Genomic DNA, 24,483 nt, shown 5'->3' on the forward strand with positions numbered 1-24,483 from the left:
AGCAGAGGAGCTCTAGTTACACTCCTGTCAAAAGACACATTCAATAAAGTTGTGGATGTCATCAGCCAACTGATAAAGGCGATTATAGCTGAAGAAGTAAGACAAGCTGAGATGTTTTCAGTTGATATTGACATCCCACGAGATATCAGCAGCAAAGACCAGAGCTTCATCATCCTAAGATATGTAACCAATGTCATTCATGAAAGACTGTTTGTGATGGACTGTGAGTCATCACAGGGCAGCATTTTGCAGAGCTCATGAATAAAGTTCTACTGGAGCTTAATATTGATATTGGCACATGTAGGCTACTCCACAGATGGAGCAGCCGCCATGCAGGGACAATATCGGGGGTTTCTTCACTCCTCTCTGAGCAGTGCCCCGACCAGATTCATATATGGTGTTATGCTCATCCTTTGAATCTTGTACTGGCAGACACAGCAGGCAGGGTTGTTGAAGGTTAATGTCTCTTTTCGTTGCTTAATGATATAGCAGTTTTCCTAAGAGAGGTGCACAAGCAGAGGTGGGATGAGTTGAGTCAGGACAAGCATCACAGACGACCGAGCTCAATGGGGCCAACCAGGTGGTGGGCTGAGGATCAGGCACTAAGTAAAGTGTTTGGGTGCTTTGGGAATCCTAAGGAAGCCTTGTTCATTGAAGTGCTTATGACTGTACACTCCGTTGTAGATGACAGAACACAACAGCCGACTGCGGGATGAGACTGTGCTCACTGCTCAAATCTTCCATCGCATTTCTGAGCAGATGTCCTTCCTTCAGAATACTTACAGACAAAAGGAATGGATATCATCACAGCTCAAAGTCTGGTAGAGGGGACAGAGGAGGGGCTCAGGGACTGTGCTCGGGACTTTGAAGGAGTCAAGTGTGCAGCTGATGAGTTTGTGAAGTGGGCTAATGAAAAGTTTCAAGAAGAGGAAGAGTGGGAGCTGGTAGAGCAGAGTGCCCTTCCTGAGAAAAGGTTCAGAAAAAAGAAAAGAATTCCAGGAGAGCGAGCAGAAGATGAGCAAAGTTCCTAATGTCATTGTGGACATAGTGACAGACAGTATCCAGAGAAGGTTTTCTGCCAACCCAAAACTTAGCTCCGATTTTGCCTGTCGAGACCCTCGAAGCTTTGCTCTTGTGAGGGAAGACAGACTCCCCAGCTCAGCACGAGGAGAAATAAGCAAATGTCTGCTTTGGTTCTCCATAGAGGTACAGTAGGCAACTTATGTAGTGAACTCTACAGCCTTGCATGTCAGTGAGACAGACGGAAGATGTCCCCTCTGAAGGGTTACACTGTCAGGACAGAAAGGGTAATGCCACAAGAAAGTGAGGAGGAGGATTCTGTGGAAGAGCAGGATGTTGAACTGGAGAGCAAAGTGTCTTCCTCCTGTAAGAACGGAGTCATTTGTCTTCACCTCATTCTCTCTCTGGACAATCTGCTCACTGATGCCGACCATGTGATTGGACAAACTTACAAGTTGCTATTGACACTGTCCATCACCCCAGCAGCCTGTGAGAGAAGTTTCTCAACAGTGACCTTCATTAAAAACAGACCCAGGAGCACTTTGAACCAGAAGAAGCTTGAGGCATTCAGGCTCATGGGCACTGAGGAAGAAATCCTCTTGTCTTTGGACAGTCACATTGTCATCAACAGAGTGGCAGAGACCAGCGCACTGCTCAGGTGCTTTTTAATGTTTTAGGGTCGGCCATGTTTCTTGGAAAAACTTTTATAATTTTTTTATAAAATTTTATATTTTGAATCTAATATTTAATGTTTTTATTTCATTTTTAAGCTTTGGGTATCTGTCAACATTTACTTGAACTATAGATTCAGATTTCTTTTCTTTAAAGATGTGTTATATGTATAAAGTTGGTGCACTTCAGTTGAACAAAATTTGTATTATAAAGCAACCCTTACTTGCAATGACTTGGAAATATTTTAGAAAGATATACTGAATCACAAGGCTTTACAGAACAGCGCTATTGTAGACTTCACATGTAAAATCAGAAATCCATGATTTTAATAGGTCTTGATCTAAAGTGGGCCGGTCTGAGGGATCAAACTCCAGGGCTGGAAATGAGTCCCACTCCGGCCCCGTGCACAGTCTGCAGACCAGCCCTGCGGAGAGCATGTGAAGGCCTTAAGAAGACCAACAAGGATCTAAAGTTCCTAATTATGTTGTGATAGGGATTAGTATTAGTATAATGAAATACATCACGTAAACTTAAGTTGTGATTTCACACTATTCTGAAGTCTTCACTTTCAAACGGGTCTTTTATTCCTTTATTACACAAACAACATAAACTGAAGAAAGAATGAATGCATCATCACCAACACCAAACTCTAGTGGACATTAATGTTGTCATCAAATTTGAGAAGATTTGGATCAAAACCTTTCAAGATACATCAATTTTAATGAAAAGGTTTGACCTGATGGTGGCGCTAGAGGACAGGTCAACTCACTCCTAGTTTTCATTTTCAAGGGGTTATTTATGTATTCAACAAAAAAACAAACTGCTTGACACAAAAACTTGGTCAACAATGTCATGTAAATCATTTCCTGGAGGCAAATTGACCCCAAGGGTCCGATAAGCCATGATCTGGAAGAAAGTGGGCCAGCATTTTGAACTCTATAATAGTGATCTCTAATAAAAGTTCTATTCACTCACTATTATATTTTGTTGTCTTTGTTCACACTTATGTAATTAAAATCTATAAACATTCATTACAAATATTGGGGGGGGATATTTTATAAGGGGGTCCATTTGCAATCTTACACCGGGATCTCAGCAACTCAGTCCCACTCCAAATTGTGTAATACCTAGAGTTTTATAATACCTAGAGTTTTATAATACCTAGAGTCTTATAATACCTAGAGTCTTATAATACCTAGAGTCTATAGATAAAATTTTGGGTTATTTCACAAAATTGCATAAAAAAGCCCCCAAAATGTAGCGGCTCTTAAAAGTACAGTTGTACATTTGACCACAAATTAAAACAAACAAACAAACAAACATTTGACCACAAATATGCTTCTATGCATTGACTTCTGTTTGAATTTCAGTATGAATACACACATCTGAATAAAAAATGAAAAGTAAAGACCTAAAACTACCAGTATAATATATAAACCCCAATGAAGCAGACATTAGTTTGACATATGGAATCAAAAGGTCAAATCAAACCTGTTTGATTATCTTAATTTGTTCAGTTTATCCTATTAAATAAAATTACATATCAGGTATCGTATTAACAGTAATTATGTAAATTGTAATATAATACACACACACACACACACACACACACACACACACACACACACACACACACACACACACACACACACACACACACACACTCACACTGTATACACACATACAAAAACATGCAACATCAATTGCAAACCCGACTCCTTAAGCTGACTCAAGGGTTTATGAGTCGTTCATCCAAGTGAACCGGGTGTCTGAGTCATTTGACTCAGTTGCGCATGGCATCATTTCTGCCCACTCCAGGAACTGGACGCTCATCTGAACTGCGTCATTAAGCACGGGGAGTGACGTGTATTAATAGTAAAATGATGAAACACTTCTGAGGGACATAAACGATAAGTACACACCAGATTTTATAATAATATCTCATAGGTTTTATACTTTTCTGGGTTATTATTTCACTTCATACTGGATGGTGGTAAACTACGTGCATAGCCACAGCTGCCCTGGGGTGGTCTGACTGAAGTGAGGCTGCCAATCTGCACCATCAGCCCCTCCGACCACCACCAACCAGTCACTCTCACATGCATTGACCCAGGCTTCCTGGTGTTGCATCACAGTCCCCGATCCAGGTACCGACCAGGCCCTACCTTGCTTAGCTTCCCACATCTGACAGAATAAGGCATCCACATGGCGGTCTGGCCTGGTCTCTGTATTCTACATTATTTTTGTTCTTTTTGAGGTTTATTTGAACCAGGAAGTAAATTATATAAATCATTATACATAAAATAAATACCAGGTGTCCAAAATGCCAAATATACAGTATATATTTTTGTATATAGGATTTTAAAGTTTAATTTTTTCCTCCAACATTCAGATTTTGTTTGCACAAATTTCCAAAATAGTTTTTCTAGTATCAATAGCTATCAAAAGGCAGAACTAATTATAAGGGACAACATTAAATGCAACATAATACATCCATCCATCCGTCCATCCATCCATCCATCTTCTCCCTCTTATCCGTTCCCTGGTGGTGGTGGTGTCAGTCTGAGCACCGTCACCCAGATCACATTGACCCATTAAGAACCTTCCTGCAGGTGGAGAGCCCACAGGAAGGTGGAGAGCCCACAGGAAGGTGGAGAGTCCACAGGAAGGTGGAGAGCCCACAGGAAGGTGGGACATGAACCCTCTACCTTGAGACTGAGAGTCTCATGCTCTACCAGCTGAGCTGGCCGGGGACTAACATAGTACATGCTACAGTCATATGTAAACTTTATTTACAATGTACAGTAAAACCTCTGATGGAAGGATGCCCTAAAATCCAAGGGCAAGTGTCCCGATCACACTTTATGCCCCCGATACCGATACCGATTTTCAGAATTGAGTATCGGCCGATACCGATACTTTCCCGATCCGATACTTACATTACTATTGCAAAGATACTCAATAGTGTATTTTTGGAGCAGTTAAGATGTGTGAAGCTAAAAGCACTATTGGCAGAAGCTTTGTTTACCTAGAAATTATTGTAAAACTCACTTATTGAATCAAAATTCTTCTCAGAACGACTTAAGAACTTATTTAAACTTTATTCAGTCAGAAGAACAAAAACCCAGTTACACTCTGCAGTCTTGTTTCTCTTATTTATCTTAACTTAAACTACTTCACCTGCATTTTGTGGCAAATAATTTTTTTTTTAAATGAAACCCAGTGAATCAGATTGACTAACATATAAAGTATAAAAAACTACAACATAAACAATATTCAGTAAAACCAATCAGAAGAACCCAATTCCACTTCAAAGTGTCTTTGACTGGTTGGGTTGAAAATATGTCCTAAAAAAGTACAAATACAATAATAAAGATAAATATCCATCCATCCATCCATTTTCTTCGGCTTATCCGGGGCCGGGTCGTGGAGGCAGCAGTCTCAGCAGGGATGTCCAGACGTCCCTCACCCCAGACACGTCCTCCAGCTCTTCTGGTGGGACCCCAAGGCGTTCCCAGGCCAGCCGAAAGACATAGTCCCTCCAGCGTGTCCTAGGTCTGCCCCGAGGCCTCCTACCGGAGGGACATGCCCAGAACACCTTCCGAGGGAGGCATCCGGGGGGCATCCCAAACAGATGCCCGAGCCTTAGCTGGCTCCTCTGGATGTGGTGGAGCAGCAGCTCTACTCAGAGCGCCTCCCTGGTGACGGAGCTCCTCACCCTATCTCTAAGGGTGCGCCCAGCCACCCTACGGAGGAAACTCGTTTCAGCCGCTTGTATCCGGGATCTCGTTCTTTCGGTCATGACCCAAAGCTCATGACCATAGGTGAGGGTAGGAAGGAAGATCGAGCGGTAAATCCAGAGCCTCGCCTTTTGGCTTCGCTCCTTCTTTACCACGACGGACCGATACAGCGACCGCATAACTGCAGACGCTGCACCGATCCACTTGTCGATCTCACGCTCCATCTTCCCCCCACTTGTGAACAAGACCCCGAGATACTTGAACTCCTCCACCTGGGACAAGGGCTCTCCACCCACCTGAAGGGGGCAAGCCACCTTTTTCCGGTAAAAGATAAATAAATAAATGTTAAACATAAATACTCTCAGGCTCCAATGTAACTTCTTTGTGTATTAAATTCCAGTTTACCTTAAAGCAGTATGAGAGGTTTGACCTGAATGTCACTAAACATTTACATTTCAATGTGAATTATAAACTTCATTCTACTTCAAAGTGGTAAAACCTGTTTGGCAAAAGTACTCTGAACATAGTTCTCTCAAAAACGTATTCAGAAAACGATCTTTGTCCTCCCTGTCCTTCTCCCAACAAACCGTCCACACCTCACTATGAACACGACTCTACACGAGGCTTCAGGACATGTAGTACACATGCCAGGCCTTTAGGGGCGCTGTGACTCACCAAACACAACAAAAACACAGAAGAAGACAGACCACATAGAAATGTAAACGTAGACTTGGGCACATAACCCACTCTATATCACTCTAGTTTTATAGGTCTATGGCCCCGCTCCGCCTGCTTCTAGCTTCTGCAGCTCCACCGGAGCTTCTAGTCCCTGATTGTTCTGGTTATTAGGTGACGTAGTGGTTATTAGGTGACGTAGTGGTTATTAGGTGGACCGTGGTGGAGGGAGGAGGGGGGAGATTACGTCATCTTTTGTCCACGGATGATGGTCTTTGCTGAGCGTACTCCACCGCATGTTTACTTTTTAGATGTCTTATCAAATTAGGACTGTGGTGAAGCTCTGGTGCTCCACCTCTCGGGACTGTGGTGAAGCTCTGGTGCTCCACCTCTCGGGACTGTGGTGAAGCTCTGGTGCTCCACCTCTCAGGACTGTGGTGAAGCTCTGGTGCTCCACCTCTCAGGACTGGTTTGGTTATCCACCTTAAACTCCCTCCAGACTGCTGGTTGATCCTCTCAGTGGCTTCAGGCTGCTCACCTCAGTTTACGGCAGGTCACACACGGGGCTCGCTTTACGGCAGGTCGCACACGGGGCGCGCTTTACGGCAGGTCGCACACGGGGCTCGCTTTACGGCAGGTCGCACACGGGGCTCGCTTTACGGCAGGTCGCACACGGGGCTCGCTTTACGGCAGGTCGCACACGGGGCGCGCTTTACGGCAGGTCGCACACGGGGCGCGCTTTACGGCAGCTGACGGGAAAAAGGTGTTTTTTTTGTTTTGTTTGATCGGAGGGGTGATCGGCTGGATTTGCCGATTCCAGATCACTCACAAATCACTAATATACCAAGATATATATAAGATATATATAAGATGTATATAAGATGTATACAAAATAATTCTTGGTGGGTTTGTTGGACCAGATTGGAGCCTCTTGGTCTGTTTTGGGCCTAATGTTCTCTTCTGTTAAGGGAACATGAAACTTTTGTGGGCGCAGAGTGACGCATGACGTCAAAATCATCATCCACCCTGTGCGCTAGGCTCCGCTCTAACCCTCTGTGGTCCACCACTCCGACCCTCTGTGGTCCACCACTCCGACCCTCTGTGGTCCACCACTCCGACCCTCTGTGGTCCACCGCTCCGACCCTCTGAGGTCCACCGCTCCAACCCTCTGCGGTCCACCGCGCAGACCAAATTTTGTGAACGCGCGATCTGTGCGCAGACTGCTCCGTCTCCAGAGCTACTGGACGCTTGTGTGAGGAGATCCTCCGCCTCCAGTCTGAACAATCACAATTTAAAAGCAAATAAAGATCCAGAGGCTCAGAACTCCTGAAGTGAAACATAAACTACTTGAGGAAAGGTGGAGAACGCCGGGCAGCAGAAGTGGAGATAGTTTCAGGATCGTTACATCACGTTATGGAACGTTATGGAACGTTATGGAACGTTATGGAACGTTATGGAACGTTATGGAACGTTATGGAACGCACACGGAAGTGAGCCCACAGTCAAGTATGAATGCAATCGTGTAGCAGCAGTCTGAAGACGCACAATGAGGAGAGCATGGAGGGGCTGACGTAGAGGAGCTTCACGGAGCAGCACCGTGCTGCAGGGAAGCAGAGATTATTCACATCTCAAAACTAACCTCCTGACACCACAACGTCTGAATATTCTAATAATCTGGTCCAGTCCAGGTATTTTGGCCGTTTCAGTGTCGCTCAGCTTGAAATTTACCAGGAGAATCTGTCTGTTGTCCTCGTCAGGCAGGTTGTCCTCATTAAGGTGTGTTAACAGTTAATATGTGTCAGGGGACAGTCACGTGTCCAGTACAGGGTGGAGCTCTGACCAGGTCCGCTCCTCACAGGTTTTACTGCATTTATTGGTTTTTTTTGCAACTTAATGTTAATCAATGGTTTTCAGTTGTATTTTCTAATGTTCACATTATTCTCAACATAACATTTTGCCTTTGACATTCACCTGTACATTTACTATATATTAATTCATGTACAGTAAAACCTCTGATGTAGGGACTCCCTAAAATCCAAAAGCAAGTGTCCCCTAAAGACGGGTGTCCTCTCTCCAGAGGGACGGGTCACGAAGACAAATTGTAGGACCAGTTGATATTGAATGAAACAAACACCACGTTATGGTTATTTAAAAGCACATAACTGAACCAATACAAGATGTATACAATACACACACACACACACACACACACACACACACACACACACACACACACACACACACACACACACACACACGCACACATATATGTACATAAGATGTATACAAAATAATTATTGAATAAGATATAATTTACTTCAGGGACCACATACAGTCCAGTTTCATCCTGAGTGAACCAGACTAGTAAAATATTACTATAATAACCTTTAAATTTACACTTCAAAGTTTTTCCTTGTTGAGGTCACAGTGGATGGAATGAAACTGTCGATCAAACAGTTCGTACTGAAAATTAATAAAATCTCAACATAAAGTAAATCTGAATGAAACATTCTGGTACAAAGTACAATGAAATGTCCAATAAAACCTTGTATGAATCCAATATAACTCCTTGCTTGGTGGGACCAGACTGGACCCTCTTGCGGGTCGGTTTTGGCCCTCGGGCCTTATGTTCTCTGCTATAAAGGGAAAAAAAGGGAAAGTGAAACTAACATTAAACTTTAAGGCAACACAATACCTGCGACAGTATTCATATTTTAACTTTCTTATGTATTTGATTCATGTATTTATTCCTACCAGCTTTGCGAAACAAACAATGTGTGTTTTTTCCTCCGCTGAAACTTTGTGAGCGCCGCTGCAAACTTTCAGGTAAGGAAGGGGCGGAGCTCCGCCAGGTGAGCGGAGCAGCTCACTGCTACGTACTGACCGATTCAGAGTCGGTCAACGACTTTTGAGTTTCAAACTGACTCGAGCTTACACACCCAACGCCTCATGTGAGCTTAAGTAGCAGTTATTAGCAGCTATTAGCACAAGCAGCTATTAGCACGAGCAGCTATTAGCACGAGCAGCTATTAGCACGAGCAGCGCGGCAGCTTTTCCCACAGTATGACTAAAGTGAACAATGTAATATATTTATACAGATGTAGTTAGAGTAGGAGTTGTGCAACGACATTTCTGTTTTAGTCTTTGCAGCTCGTCAGCTGGAGCAAGAAGGACTCACTGAGGGAGTTAAAGGTCCGTGTCCCTTCTGGCCTTTACATTTTCGTTTTGATGTCGGAGAACGATAAACCGGAAACCATCTGATTTCCGTTTTTCGATTTGATATTGGGAAACGCCGTCTCCCGTTTTTTGTTTTAAAATTGAAAATCGAAAAACGGAAATCAGACGGTTTCCGGTTTCCCGATATGCGTTTCTTAAACAAAATTCGAGAAATAAAATACGACCGTAATTCTTTATTTCAAGTTTGATTTGCCGGAAAACCCAGAAGTCGAGTCTCTTCTTCACTTGACGGGACAGTAAACAACGGTGCATGGCGTTGCTGCCCCCTTCAGGCCGTCTGTGAGCTTGGAACTCGCCCACCAGTTCATTCAGATGTTTATCCGGCTGCTGCAGTTTGAATTAAATATAAAATAAAATAAAAAATACACACGGTGCAAATAGATTGAGTGGAGAGGGGCTAGGATTTATTCAGCGTACCTCTACTCCTTTTCACCCTCGTTAGCTTTTCTACTGCAATCCAAGTTTTTTCCTTTTATTTATGTTTGAAATGAAACAAACGACAAAATAAAATCTTACTTTTGTTATGTTATTTGAAATAGCAGGGAATAAATTTATCATTATTTCATATCCCAGGTTTTGGTTAAATGGTTGTTTTTTTATTCATTTAATTCTTTAACAAACCTTATCTTGATATTGAGCCGCAAAACAGAAAAAAAGATTTAAATAAAAAATAGAAATCCACCTTTTTTTAACTAACTTTATTGAAAGAGCAATTCTGTCATTAAGAATGAATATTTAGTTCAAATCCCATGTTGCACTTTATTGCTTTGCTCTGTGGTTCCCTGCTGAGCCGGATGAGGAGCTGCAGAGCTGCAGAGCTGCAGACCTCCAGAGTTCCAGAGCTGCAGAGCTGCAGAGCTGCAGAGCCAGAAAGGACGGAGGGACGCCATTCGCTGGCTGGAAGGACTCAACCTGGCTGATGCCAACGCTGCTGACCTGGCAACAAGGTCTGAGACACAGAACCTGGCAACCCATCCTGCAGACTGAGGAACTCTTCATCCTGCTAATGTGTCAGGCACACCTTTATTTTATACTTGACTCTGATATTTATCTACAAAGTTGTCAGGAGTATTTCTTAGTATAAACCTCAGGAGACAGAATACTCAGGAAGTTTAAGACATTTTACATTATTCTCTTAAGAAGAGACAAAGTCACCGTACAACCTTGGAAAGAAACAAAACAAGTCATGCATACATGACAATTCCATTTTGTTGGAGCTCAATTTAATATAATTCCAATTTTAGTTCAATAACCTTAACGGCTCACAGTAAGAAAAACATCCAATCCTTCCCCAAATCCTTCAATGTGACGGTTCATCATTAAGTTTATATAAGAATATCCCCGAGGGGACAGCCAGACGAGTCTGGACGGTGAAGAAGCAGCAGCAACAGAAGAAGAAGAGACTCGACTTCTGGGTTTTCCAGCAAATCAAACTTGAAATAAAGAATTATAGTTGTATTTTATTATTTTTGTTTAAGAAACTCATATCAGGAAACCGGAAACGACCCGATTTTCATTTTTCGATTTTCAATTTTCAAACAAAAAAACGGGAGACGAGCCGTCTCCCGTTTTTGTTTCCCAATATCAAACAGAAAAACGAAAATCAGATGGTTTCCGGTTTTTCATTCTCCGACATCAAAATGAAAAAAGGGACACGGACCGGAAAGAGGGGGAGCTAAGTCTGAAGACAAAGTTCGGTTCTGATTCCAGGTTCCTTCACGCAGAGATCCGAGTGGCTTTTAGAGCCGACCCGGATCTCTGGTGCCCGCGGTGGTGAACGTGAACATGGCGTCCATGCGCAGACACAAACAGATGAAACGTTGTTCTGACTGCAGCTTTATTAGTGAGACAGTAAAACACTTTGCATTTTAGGTTCAGGCTAATTTGGCAGCGCTGCCCAGACTAAAGCGTTCTCACTGTGGTTCTCATGAGGCCGCTGTAACTTGTCTGGTACCGGCTCTGGATTCGGCGTCGGGCTTTGTGTTCAGCTGCAGAGCAGTGGTGAGGAGACCCTCTCGCTCTCCCACCCCTCCCCTCTTTTGTCAGGACAGAGTGAACAATGGAGGTTTAGGCCCAACACTTTATGCTTTATAGTCATGGCGCATGTGTTCCTTTGGTGGAATAACTGCATCGGTGAAGGTGATTGGCTCAGGCAGAGGTAGTGTTCAGGTGTTGTTTACACATTTCCACTGTGAGCAGCAGGGCAGCCTCACACACACTACCAGAGGTATCCTGCAGCAGGGGCGAGTCTGGGGCATTCAGAGGGAAAGTTGGCCTTGTCAAAGTGGAAGTATAGGCACTACTTTAACATCATTGAGGTAAAAGGCATGAATGTACACATGGAGTGTACCTTATGTCCGGAGCAAAGTGTTTGTCCACGTCAGTTGCAAGCAACTCAAATCTAATGAAGTATCTCTCAACGACGCACACTTCGACAAAGCTGGTGGCCAATGACACTGTTGACAATGTTGACGATGGCAGCAGGCCAGGGTGGCCAACGTGAATGCCCCTAACAAAGGATACGGCGCCGACACGATGCCGTCCGAGGAGCTGAAGCTGGACGTCTTTGCTCCAGGTCCATTAACACTTGTGACACAGACTGAACTGACCTGAACGGTATCGATGGTGAAGAAAATACTTGAAGTCAGTTTTGGTGCAATAAATATTAAAAGTTCTGTTTATGCCAGGGGAGGCCAAGCAGTCAGAGACCAGGAGCCACAAACATGACCGTGGTACTACACAGAGCCGCAGAGTACACATGTGGACTTACAAACCAACTCCCTCTCTCACAAGTGACTCACAATTAAAATCCATACATTAACTCAGCTGGATTCATTTCCCACACACCCAACTAAATACCAAGTCTCATACTGCCCCCCTCCACACACACACACACACACACACACACACACACACACACACACACACACACACACACACACACACACACACACACACACACACACACACACACACACACACACACACACAGTCTCTCCCTCTCTCTGGTTACAGACACCAACTTAGGTAAATCAAGTCCAATCATATTAGAACCTTAATATTTAACTGTTTCTCAACAACAAAGTATGAAACATTTGCATCTTACTAATTCAAGAATAATATATCATCCAATAAAAACATTTTTCGAATGTGATTCTCTTTCAATGAGTTTATTTTGGATATTCCTCCTCTTCCAAGTCCTTCCTTTTCCACGCAGCTCACCACAATACTTTGAAAAGCCTCAGCTGCATATCAGACAGAACGGCTTCCTGTGTTCAGCTTCATACTTTGGCTTGACCACATGTTTCTTCCCTGACATTTTTCGTTGAGCAACTGCAGGACAATCTCACATCTTCTGTCCTGCCCTGCAGCACTGCTGTCGCTCTGACTCACCTTACTTACACCTGTTACATTTCCTGAAGGGTTCCATGCACTCCTAACAGAAAGGAAAGAATCTGCCACTTGCTTCGTGTTGTTTTCCTCAAATGGAGGGGAAATTTACTTTTGGGTCAAAAGTTTGTCTACCAGATTAAAGTGTGAGTGACACGGTGACAAACGCCTTGTCAGAATCCCGACAGACTTTCCTTTTGTTTACCAGCTCCTCCCCCGTTACTGGATGGAAGAGACACTGATAGACGAAGAGCTGCATACTCTTTGGCTACCCCTGGTTTATGCTGTTCTACTCTATGCAGATGGCTACTGAAACCTGCTCAGAATATTTCTAAAATTCTTGGACATATTTAAAAAAATTTTTTTTAAAAGTAACACAATCGTTACTTTTCCTGGTGATTAGTTACTTTTATAGTGGAGTAATTCACTATTGCTAGGTCAGTTACTTTTTGGGAGAAGTTCCTCGCAACTGTCACTAATTATTTTTTAAGAGTAATGTGCCCAGCACGGTCCGTCTCACAAAGGGAGGGACTCCAACAAGTGCTTGTTGGAGTCAACATATTGCAAGAAGCAGAGCTCCAGTACTTCTGTCAAAATTAACAAAATATGCATAAACTAGTATGTGGCAATCACACAAGAATGTCCAGTAACATGTTCAGCATTTTTCTAATAAAACTGTAATTATTCTTTTTAAAATGATAAATGAGCTGAGCACTGAACAATAAAGCTGTCAGCCAGGGACAAAGACAATCAGGTCAAGACAAGTGGAACTGTGCATTGCACAACTCTGCAACAATCAACTATGAAGAATTAGATCATCTTTTGCAGAAAAATAAGTATATCTGCTTTTTCAGGGAGGATCCAGGATCTTTCTGGACTGATGGTGTGTCCAGCTGTGGAGGACAGCCTCTCGGACGCCTGAACACACAGAAAGCTTTCAGCCATCCTGACAGCAGGGGGCAGAGTCTCTCTCTTGCTCCACCACCACAGGGCAGCATTGTCCTAGCAGGAGATGGGGGCAGCTGGATCCATGTCCTCCCTTTGATGACTTGTCCTCTTTTCAAATAATGCATGTATACATGCATTGCGTTCTCAACAAGAACCAATTTTCATTTCCCATCCCTGCCTAGAAGCTTGGTTCTACGGAAAGTCTCCACTTCCACTAGTCTGGTTCTGGTCTCAAACTCTTACATCACTACTAGGTTCATGTTCATGTTCATGTTCCTGGGAATGTTTAATGGCTCTGTTCAATAATACATATATTTGAATAGATTATGTGATTTTGACACTTGAACACTTTCTGTTTCTTGAACCAACATGTGGCCCACTAGCTGGGATTATCTACTATAAAGGTTACAGGGAAAAAACCTCATCTTTAAAGTTTTAGATATGAAGAAAAGTTCTATTTTCTTAAATAAGACATGATATTTGGAAATTCACCATATTTTGCATAGCGCCCATTAAAATGGCATTAAGTAATATAAAAGCAATCAAATACAATTCTCTTGTAAAGACACAATCACAGACCCAGAGAGAAGATTTATAATTCTTCACATCTCTCTTCAGAACATAGAGATGTGGATCACAAACATCTACGGCCCAAATGTTGATGACCCTCCTTCTATCACAACTTCACCACCCTCTCAACACACTCTGACCAAACACTGATAGTGGGAGGAGTCCTCAACAAGGTCCTCAGTCCACAAGTACACAGAGGTAGTAAAGCAGTAAACACCGACACTGGGAATCCACACACATAGTCCAACAGTACATGAGTGACTATGGTCACTAATCAATAGATCTAGTCCAGCAGTACATGAGTGACTACGGTCACTAATCAATAGATCTAGTCCAGCAGTACATGAGTGACTACGGTCACTAATCAATAGATCTAGTCCAGCAGTACATGAGTGACTACGGTCACTAATCAATAGATCTAGTCCAGCAGTACATGAGTGACTATGGTCACTAATCAATACATCTAGTCCAGCAGTACATGAGTGACTATGGTCACTAATCAATAGATCTAGTCCAGCAGTACATGAGTGACTATGGTCACTAATCAATAAATCTAGTCCAGCAGTACATGAGTGACTATGGTCTTTGAGACGCTTGGCGTACCTCTCATCCCACTCTTAAAGAGTACACCTTGTACTCAGCAGTGCACCAATCCTATTCAGGGTTAGATTACTTTCTGGTGAGTAAATCAGTGATTAAAGACACCTTGGACACACAGATTCACCCCATCACTATCAGTGACCTTTGACCTTTGACCTGTCACTATGACAGTCACTAATAGAACAATCACCCTCCTATCAGACAATGGAGATTTAACACACCACTGCTCAAGGATCCAGACTTCCTCACATTCTTTAAAAAACAACGGACAATCTTTTTAGAAACAAATGACCTGCCTGGTGTCTCTCCCTGTGTCCTCTGGGAGACGCTAGACCTGCCTGGTGTCTCTCCCTGTGTCCTCTGGGAGACGCTAGACCTGCCTGGTGTCTCTCCCTGTGTCCTCTGGGAGACACTAGACCTGCCTGGTGTCTCTCCCTGTATCCTCTGGGAGACGCTAACCACTAACAATACATGTAGATTAATTAATCTTATAGACCACTCCACTAACAATACACGAAGATTAATTAATCTTATAGACCACTGCACTAACAATACATGTAGATTAATTAATCTTATAGACCACTCCACTAACAATACATGTAGATTAATCTTCTAGACCACTCCATTAACATTACACGTAGATTAATTAATCTTATAGACCACTGCACTAACAATACACGTAGATTAATTAATCTTATAGACCACTCCACTAACAATACACATAGATTAATTAATCGAATAGACCACTCTACTAACAATACACATAGATTAATTAATCTTATCGACCACTCTACTAACAATACACGTAGATTAATTAATCTTATAGACCACTGCCACCACAATAAACAAAAGGCCATTATCACCTCCTTAGATGCAGAAAAACCCTTTGATAGGGTAAATTGGAAAGTTCTACTCGCTACACTACGGAAATTTGGATTTAGAGAAAAGTACCTCTCCTGGATAAAGATCCTGTCCACCTCACCCAGTGCCTGTGTTAAAACCAATGACCAAATGTCCTCAAGGTTCACTCTTGAGAGAGACACCAGACAGGGGTGTCCACTCTCACCATCTCTCTTTGCTATTTCTATGGAACCACTAGCAGCAGCCATCAAACAGAACAATAACATAAAAGGAATACCAACAGTAAACGTAACACATAAAATATGTCTCTATGCAGATGATGTGATACTTTTCCTGCAGAACACACAGACGTCTCTTCCAGAAACAAAAGGGTTAATAGACAGGTTCTCCTCAATCTCAGAATATTCTATCAATTGGAACAAATCAGTCATCTTGTCTATTAACTCTACATTTCAGCACACACCTAACACCCCACTAAAACCAGGGAACATCAAATACCTCGTCATTAACATCTCAGCCAAACTCTCAGACTTGGTGAACTTAAACTACCCCCCCTTTATTAAAACATTGGAGGAGGACCTCACCCGATGGAGGACACTCCCTATTTCACTTCTGGGGAGAGGAGCAACAATCAAAACGATGGTCCTGCCTAAAATGAACTCCATCTTCTCAATGATCCCAACAAAACCACCAAAAACCTGGTTTAACACTCTGGATTCTCACGTCTCAACATTCTGATGGAAAAACAAACCATCAGGTAGAAGTTTAAAAACACTCCAGAACACCAAGGACCAAGGTGGCTTAGAACTCCCAAACTTTATACTTATTATCTGGCCAATAAAGTACTTCATGTAGTAAAATGGATGAATCAGAAAGCCTTAGATGAAGGCTGGCTAGACATTGAGAAAACCTTGTGTGAAGATCTCCAGACCAGAGATCTTCCCTTCTTCAGTCCTTCATCAAAGAACCCAGCTGCTTTAAAAGCATCAATAGAACCACGTCTCTGACAGCTTGCTGGGAGGTTCTTCACCCCCTCTGGAACAATCCTGACATCCTGCAAAGAAAGAAACCAAGAAACTTCCCAAGATGGCAAAATAAAGGAAGAAGAACCTTAGAAGAACTTTTCTCCAGTAACTCTTTGATTCCATTTAATGAGCTAATAGAACCATCTGCTATCAGTCAGAACAAGTATCTGGAACCTCTTCAGCTTCACTCAATAATACCAAGTCAGTGTAAACTAGAAGAGATTGAGCTGAACTGACCTCAGACAGTGACAAAGCTCCTGAAGATCTCAGCTCCTAAACCTCTTTCTAAAATCATCTCAATCCTGTAGCTTCAAATATCTCAACATCCCTTCAACCTCCAGATGGGAAGAAGATCTCAACATCAACAGAGACCCAACGTTTGGTCACTACTCTGTACTAATACATTCAAAATGAGCAGAAACACCAAGATACAGCTCATACAAGGTCCTTCACAGAGTACTTTACAATACAAGGTCCTCTACAGAGTACTTTACACAGGACAAAGGATGTTCAAGATGTTATGATGTGGTTTCTGAGGCTCAGGTGTGGATAAAACAGCAGGTGGGGCTGGAGTCAGGTCTGATCAGGAAGAAGCGAGAGCCGAGATAAGCGGGTCGTTACAGTGCTAAGATCCAGCGCTGAGTGGAGTCGAGCACCCGTTTAAGAAGTGCAGATGATCAGGAGAAAGGAGCTCCACCCGGTGTAGCAGCGGAACCAAATCAGGTCATACGTGCGCCTCCTGGCGCATGACCCAGACGGCCCGGATTTTGTCTTTGGAAGTTACGGATTAAGTCTGGGTCTACAATGCGCCTCCCAGTCGCCCTCCCAGTCGACAAGGTACTGGAGTCCTCGTCCCTGGCGACGGACGTCCACGAGTCGGTGCACCGAATAGACCAGGCCGCCATCCAACATCCTGGGTGGCGGAGGGGGACGGTAGGGGGGGCCAGATCACTATCCTCCACCGGCTTTACCTGGGATACATGAAAAGTGGGTGAATGCACATAGAAGAGGGAAGCTTAAGGCGTACCGCCTTAGGGTTGATGATCCTCTCAATCTCAAACGGGTGCCAGCTTCCTGGACTCTACTCTCAGTGGAAGGTCCTTGGCCTTCAGCCACGCCCTTTGTCCAGGAGTGAACACGGGGGCTGCGACTCGTCTTCGGTTGGCCTGGAGCTCCATTCTTCTGGAAGACACCCCTTCCAGACCTTCTCACACCTCTTCATTGAAGCCTGAATGGAGGGAACTGCAAGTTCAAGTTCCTGGGACGGGAACAAGGGAGGTTGATACCCCAGGGAGCACTGAAAGGGGAAGAGGCCAGAGAACGAATTATTGTGGGAATTATGCGCATACTCAACCCAGGGTAGGTGGTCACTCCAGGCAGAGGGGGTCTCAGAGGTTACGCACGGTAACCATCTCCTGGTTAAGCCTCTCCGTTTGGTCTTTGGACTGAGGGGGAAACTCGGATGACAAGCTCACCTTGGCTCCCAGCGCAGTACAAAAGGCTCACCAAACCTCGGATGTGAACTGGGGTCCACGGTCAGATACAATATCAGAGGGGATTCCATGCACCCTGAACACTTCAGCCACCAGCAGGTCTGCGGACTCCTTAGCTGTGGGGAGCTTTGAGATTGCAACCAAATGTGCAGCCTTGGTAAAACGGTCCATTATAGGTAGGATAGTGGTTTACCGTTGGAGGGGGGAAGGCCAGTGACGAAGTAGACTGAAATGTGGGAGCAGGGATGACTTAGAATGGGCAGAGGTTGCAGGCGACTAGATCTTGGTTGGTTGGACGCTTTGTTCCGGGCGCAAATGGTGCAGGCTGCCACAAACCTCCTTGCGTCACGGTCCAAAGTGGGCCACCAGAACTTTTGCCGCAGGACCCCCAAGGTGCGGGACATAACCAGCTGGCAGGATAGTCGAGAAGAGTGAGCCCACTGCAGGACCTGAGAACATACAGGGTCAGGAACAAACATGGTATGAAGAGGACCATCACCTGGGTCAGGTTTCTGTTGGAGAGCCTGTTGAACCACGTCCTCAATCTCCCAGGTGAAGAAGCCAACGGTGCAGGTCTTGGGAAGAATGGGAGCAGGTTCGGGAGACGTTTCTTCTATGGAAAACTGACGGGACGGGGCGTCTGGTTTAATTTTGCAGGATCCAGGACGATAAGTCAAGGTAAATAGGTATTGTCAAAAAAACAAAGTATATCGAGCTTGGCGGAAATTGAGACGTTTGGCAGAGCATATGTATTCAAGGTTCTTGTAATCAGTCCACACGATAAAGGGTTGTTCGGCTCCCTCCACCCAGTGCTTCCAATCCTCCATGGCCAGTTGTACTGCTAGCAACTCCGGATTTCCAATGTCATAATTGCACTCCGCCGAAGAGATCCGTCGGGAGAAGAATGCGCAGGGGTGGAGCTTATTATCGGTGGGTGATCATTCAGAGAGAACGGGCCCTACACCGGAGTCAGAGGCATCCACCTCTACCACGAATTGGAGGCTGGGGTCGGGTTGGATTAGGATGGGTGCAGACGTAAAGCGATTCTTGAGCTCCTGAAACGCCTGGGATGTTTCAGCGGTCCACACAAACTGACGGGAGGTAGAGGTGAGGGCAGTGAGGGGGGCTGCCGTTCTGCTGTAATCTCGGATGAACTGCCGATAGAAATTGGCGAACCCAAAAAAGTGCTGGAGCTGCTTACGGTTCTCAGGCTGCGGCCATTCCAGAACAGCCATGAGTTTGGCAGGGTCCATCTTTATTTCATCTTGAGAAATGATGTATCCCAGAAATGATACTATGTTTGTGAAACTCACACTTCTCAGCCTTGATGTCGAGCTGGTTCTTCTTGAGCCTCTCCAGGACTTGGCAGACGTGTTGGACAAGTTCTTCAGGGTCATGGGAGTAAACCAAGATGTCATCCAGATAAATAAACACAAAACGATCGATCATATTTCTCAGGATGTCATTCATCAGGTTCTGAAAAACAGCAGGGGCATTCGTGAGTCCAAATGGCATCACCAGATACTCAGTGTCCAAGAGAGGTGTTGAAGGCGGTCTTCCACTCGTCTCCCTCCCAGGTGATAGGCATTTTGGAGATCCAACGCGGTAAAGATGGTGGCGCCATGGAGGGGGGTAAAAGCTGAGTTGAGAAGAGGCAACACGAACCAATTCTTGATGGTGATGTCAATAAGGCCTCGGACGTCGATACATGGACAAAGGGAGCCATCTTTCTTACTCACAAAGAAAAATCCTGCTCCCACTGCTGACGAGGAGGGACGAATGATGCCAGCCATCAGGGATTCCCAGATGTAGGTCTCCATAGCAGCACGTTCTGGTCGAGACAGGTTGTACAGATGACTGCGAGGCAATGTGGCCCCGGAGAGTAGATCGATCGGGCAGTCGTAAGGGCGATGTGGGGGAAGGGACTTATTCTTATTGAAAACCGGTGCCAGATCATGATAGACAGCTGGGACTGAGGAGAGATCCACTGCCTCGGGAGGTGCGGACCTCAGAGCAGAGCACAGGCAGTTATTCATACAATGGGGACTCCAAGAGCTCACCTCCTCCTTCTCCCAGTTGATAGGGGGGTTGTGACCGGTTAGTTGGAGACGTTGAGGAGAATTAGTGACAGTTCACCAGCAACCCCCTCCCCTACTGGGGAGCCCGCCCCTTTTCCGGGACATAGGGGGCAGTTGGCAATATGGTGACTTGGCTCTCCGCAGTAGAGGCAGGCGTTGGTTGAGCGGCGATGGCTCCTCTCCTGCGGGGTAAGCCCAGCCCGGCCTAACTGCATGGGTTCTGGCTCCGTAACGGGTGACGAAGGCTTCATATTCCCCGGCTGGGCCTGAGGCAGAGACTTGGACTGGGTCTAACGGAGGGAGCGCTCACGGTGATGCTCCCGGATGCGGTTATCAATACTAATGCAGAGAGAGACGAGTCTTTCCAGGTCTGGTGGGCGCTCACGGGCAGCCAATTCATCCTTGAGATGATCTGGGAGTCCTCGGAGGAAGACACTCTGGAGGGCTCGATCATTCCAACCGCTTCCAGCGGCCGGAGTGCGGAACTCCACAGCGAACTCAGCCGCGCTGAGGGCGCCCTGACGAATGAGCATCATGCGGTCTCCAGCGTCCCTGTCTCGGACGGGGTGGTCGAAGATCCTCTTCATCTCCTCTGTGAAAGACTGGTAGGACTGGCAAACTGTGGCCTGGCTCTCCACAGGGCGGTTCCCCAGTCCCTAGCTAGGAAGGCCTGACAGGAACCCAGGTCTCCCGTATGCCCCTCAGGAGTGGGTGCAGGTGGCTCACGTGAGTTGCAGGTGTGCTGGGGAGCTGGATTGAAGGGTGGAGACGCTGGAACTTGAACCGAGGCACTAGATGAAGCAGAGAGAGCAGAAAACTGTGAGGTTCGCAGTGAGACCTGATTTAATATGGCACGGTTGTTCTCCACCAGGTTTTGAAGCAGGGCGTCGTGAGGACTCAACCGGGATTCTTGATTAGTTAACGCCTGCTGGACTGAGGCGGTCAAGTCTGCTCCTGGCTTGTTCTCTGCTGAGCTCATTATGGCTGGATCTTACTGTTATGATGTGGTTTCTGAGGCTCAGGTGTGGCTAAAACAGCAGGAGACAGTCGGGTACTCTTACAGAAAGTTTATTATAAAAAGTAAAGGAGTTGAACAAGAACTAAACTGAAAGTGACAGTCTTAACTCTGAGTGGTGTTCGTCGTCGAAGAGCGAGGCATTGTTTCATCCATGGAAGTTTTTCAGAAGCGGGTCTCTTAGTTGAGTTTCCACCGGGCTCCAGTGGCAGACGGTCAAGGCTGAGTTGCAGGGCAGCGGGAGAAGCTGGTGGGGCTGGAGTCAGGTCCGATCAGGAAGAAGCAAGAGCCGAGATAAGCGTGTCGTTACAGTGCTAAGATCCAGCGCCGAGTGGAGTCGAGCACCCGTTTAAGAAGTGCAGATGATCAGGAGAAAGGAGCTCCACCCGGTGTAGCAGCGGAACCGAATCAGGTCATTGATGACCCCAGTGTCTCCACTTCCTCAAACACAGCAAGGGGGAGGAGAGACAGAAGAGGAAAACCCAAGTGTTTGCCAACAGCGCCCCTATGAGGCCACTGAGGAGTGTGGCATGACACAAGATGGGTCTGGTTTCCACTAACATATGTTCAAACTGCACAGGTGATCTCCCTGATACTATCTACACACTATGACCTCCCTGATACTATCTACACACTATGAACTCCCTGATACTATCTACACACTATGACCTCCCTGATACTATCTACACACTATGACCTCCCTGATACTATCTACACACTATGAACTCCCTGATACTATCTACACACTATGACCTCCCTGATACTATCCACACACTGATCTCCCTGATACTATTTACACACTGCCGGGTCTCGACTTGGCGGCTTGGGCCGGGGGCTGGGGCCCTGCGGCTCTGCGCCCTTTATCCTTCTCCTGTGTTCAACTATCAAAATCATTTTCCTCTTTTGTTGTTGCTTCTTGTTTAATTCATGTTCCTGCTTGAAAATCATGTTACTGTCTAGATAGAGCTGCTCAGGCTGGTTAATCTAATAACAGTTGGAAAGTATTTGGATCAGTGTGATAACTGCAAATAATATATGTATAACTAACAAGGGTATTGTGTCCCATTCACACAAGAACAATTTCAAGTGAAAATGCTAAACGTTTGTTGTGGTTTGGACGTCCGTTTACAGAGCAACGGTGCTCGGAGCCAATAAAAATGCAACTTTTTAAAACTGTCGCTCAAGGAGGAACTTTTTGAAAATACCCAGGCTCTGTCACCTTATGGAGAGTGGAAATGCTGCACCAAGGCAATAGTAAATATTTGTTATACACATGCTCAGTAGATGGACAATACATGGCAGTCTCCGTGGTGTCATGACTCCCAGTCCAGATTCTCCTGGGACTTGGTAGTTTTATTTTGATGGTCACTGTAATAACAATCCACCTTGGTGTTCCGTCCACTAGAATATCTGTGTTCTCCAACGGTTCATGTTTAGAGCTCATTGTTCCCTGCTGCATGCGTGTGTGATTTAATTACAAAAACAGCACCAACTAGTGGTCCTACTGGAAAAATACACTGTGTTCAGATTGTTTCTGTGTAAACGTGAAACTTTCCTGAAAAGAAAAAGCAAAAACTATGTGTTTTCACTTAAAACAGTATCGCGTGGACAGGCATTTAACTGGCAAGGGGCCAATTGCTTTAAGTGTGAAGGCTCCTGGCTCCTGTTGGGGAGTCTGGGAACCTTCTACAGTTTTTAGCTTCACTGGGATGTTTTATCAGAAGGGGGTCCACACAATTCCAAATGTTGGGTATGCAGAGAGAAAAGTCCAAAACAATCAACAAAATGACTTCAGATGAGCATAACAACAGTTGAAATCTCTATGAAATTGTAAAGTCGGGGGCTCTTCCTGGAGTCAGACCTGCAGAATGCTTCATGTTCAGAGCGTAAAGAGCTGACAGAGATTCCGGGGTGGAACCGGGCACCGGCAGCAAAACACACCAAACAAAAGGTATTTAAACGCAGAAATGAACCGAAATGAGGGACATGAAACGGTGTTGCGTCACTGACAGACGCTGACGTCATGGTGTTTGTTAATAATACGCAGCCCGATGCGGCTGTGCTGCTCCCGACAGGCCCGCACAAAGAGCCGGAGCGCACAGCCGCGCCATCCCTGCGCATCCCCGCAGCCTCCCCACAGCCTCCCGCAGCCTCCCCACAGCCTCCCTGCAGCCTCCCTACAGCCTCCCTGCAGCCTCCCTACAGCCTCCCTACAGCCTCCCTACAGCCTCACCAACTCCCACATCTCGCTTCGTCGCAGCCTGTAGATGCTGCTGCCATTTAAAGCATCCATCACAAGCACAGACACCCACACGCCTCCTCCTCCTCCTCCTCCTTCTCCTCCTCCTCCTCACACTCAGCACACATCCATTCAGCACACATCCATGGACTCCATCCTCCTCATCCGGCCCTGCTTTCAGAATGCGTTTTTTTTTTCCAATCCTACCTTTCAGATGGAGATTCACTCGGACATTAATCCATGATCGGCGCAGCGTTTCGGCCCAACACTGTGGGGACAAAGACTAATAAATGTTGGTTAGGAGCATGAGGGCTCTGCGTCCTAACGGAAGACAGGAGATGCGCCTGCCGAGCCCATAAACGCAGGAGTCGCACCCCGATCCCGGTCCCGGTCCAAAAACAGAAAACAAATCAGAGCCGGTGAAACCGTGAGGAGAGAGAGTCGAGCTGCTGGAGGGGAGGCGGGGGGCTCCCGCTGTGAGGAAAGGGGGAAAACGAGCAAAAATAGCGCGTCTGTTGTGTTTTCCAGTGCGTTAGTCCTCCTCCATAACACTGTGGCCTCTCTCGATCGCGTAATTTCTCCCGCACGCGCACGCACACACACGCACGCAGCTCCGTGTCATTTAAAGAGATAGGGGGCTGGAGCCACTGTGTCTGTTTCTTATGTAACACCATCACGCCTGTTCACACACACACACACACACACACACACACACACACACACACACACACACACACACACACACACACACACACACACACACACACACACACACACACAGTGCACGTTAAGTGTCGTGCGTGCAGCACCGGGTGCTCGTTATGCAGTTCTGGCTTTATGGGGGCTCGAGGCCAGATGCTGTTTGGGGGCCCTCAGTTTGTCAAACAGGAATACTTTCCTAATCCGTTAGAATTCCTGTG

At 45.5% G+C, this 24,483-nt stretch overlaps 1 protein-coding gene across 1 annotated transcript in view; it reads right to left on the minus strand.

The window, feature by feature from the left end:
* The window catches only part of fbxl16 (F-box and leucine-rich repeat protein 16), an 82,428-nt gene extending 58,211 nt beyond the window's left edge, over positions 1–24,217 (minus strand). The window contains exon 1 of the mRNA XM_080486920.1: positions 23,771–24,217. The gene's annotated coding sequence lies outside the window, so the exon portion shown is untranslated. The remainder of the gene's footprint in view (positions 1–23,770) is intronic.
* Positions 24,218–24,483: the final 266 nt, after the last annotated feature.

Source organism: Lipophrys pholis (genome assembly GCF_963383615.2).
Source record: "Lipophrys pholis genome assembly, chromosome: 19".
Taxonomy (NCBI): Eukaryota; Metazoa; Chordata; class Actinopteri; order Blenniiformes; family Blenniidae; genus Lipophrys; species Lipophrys pholis.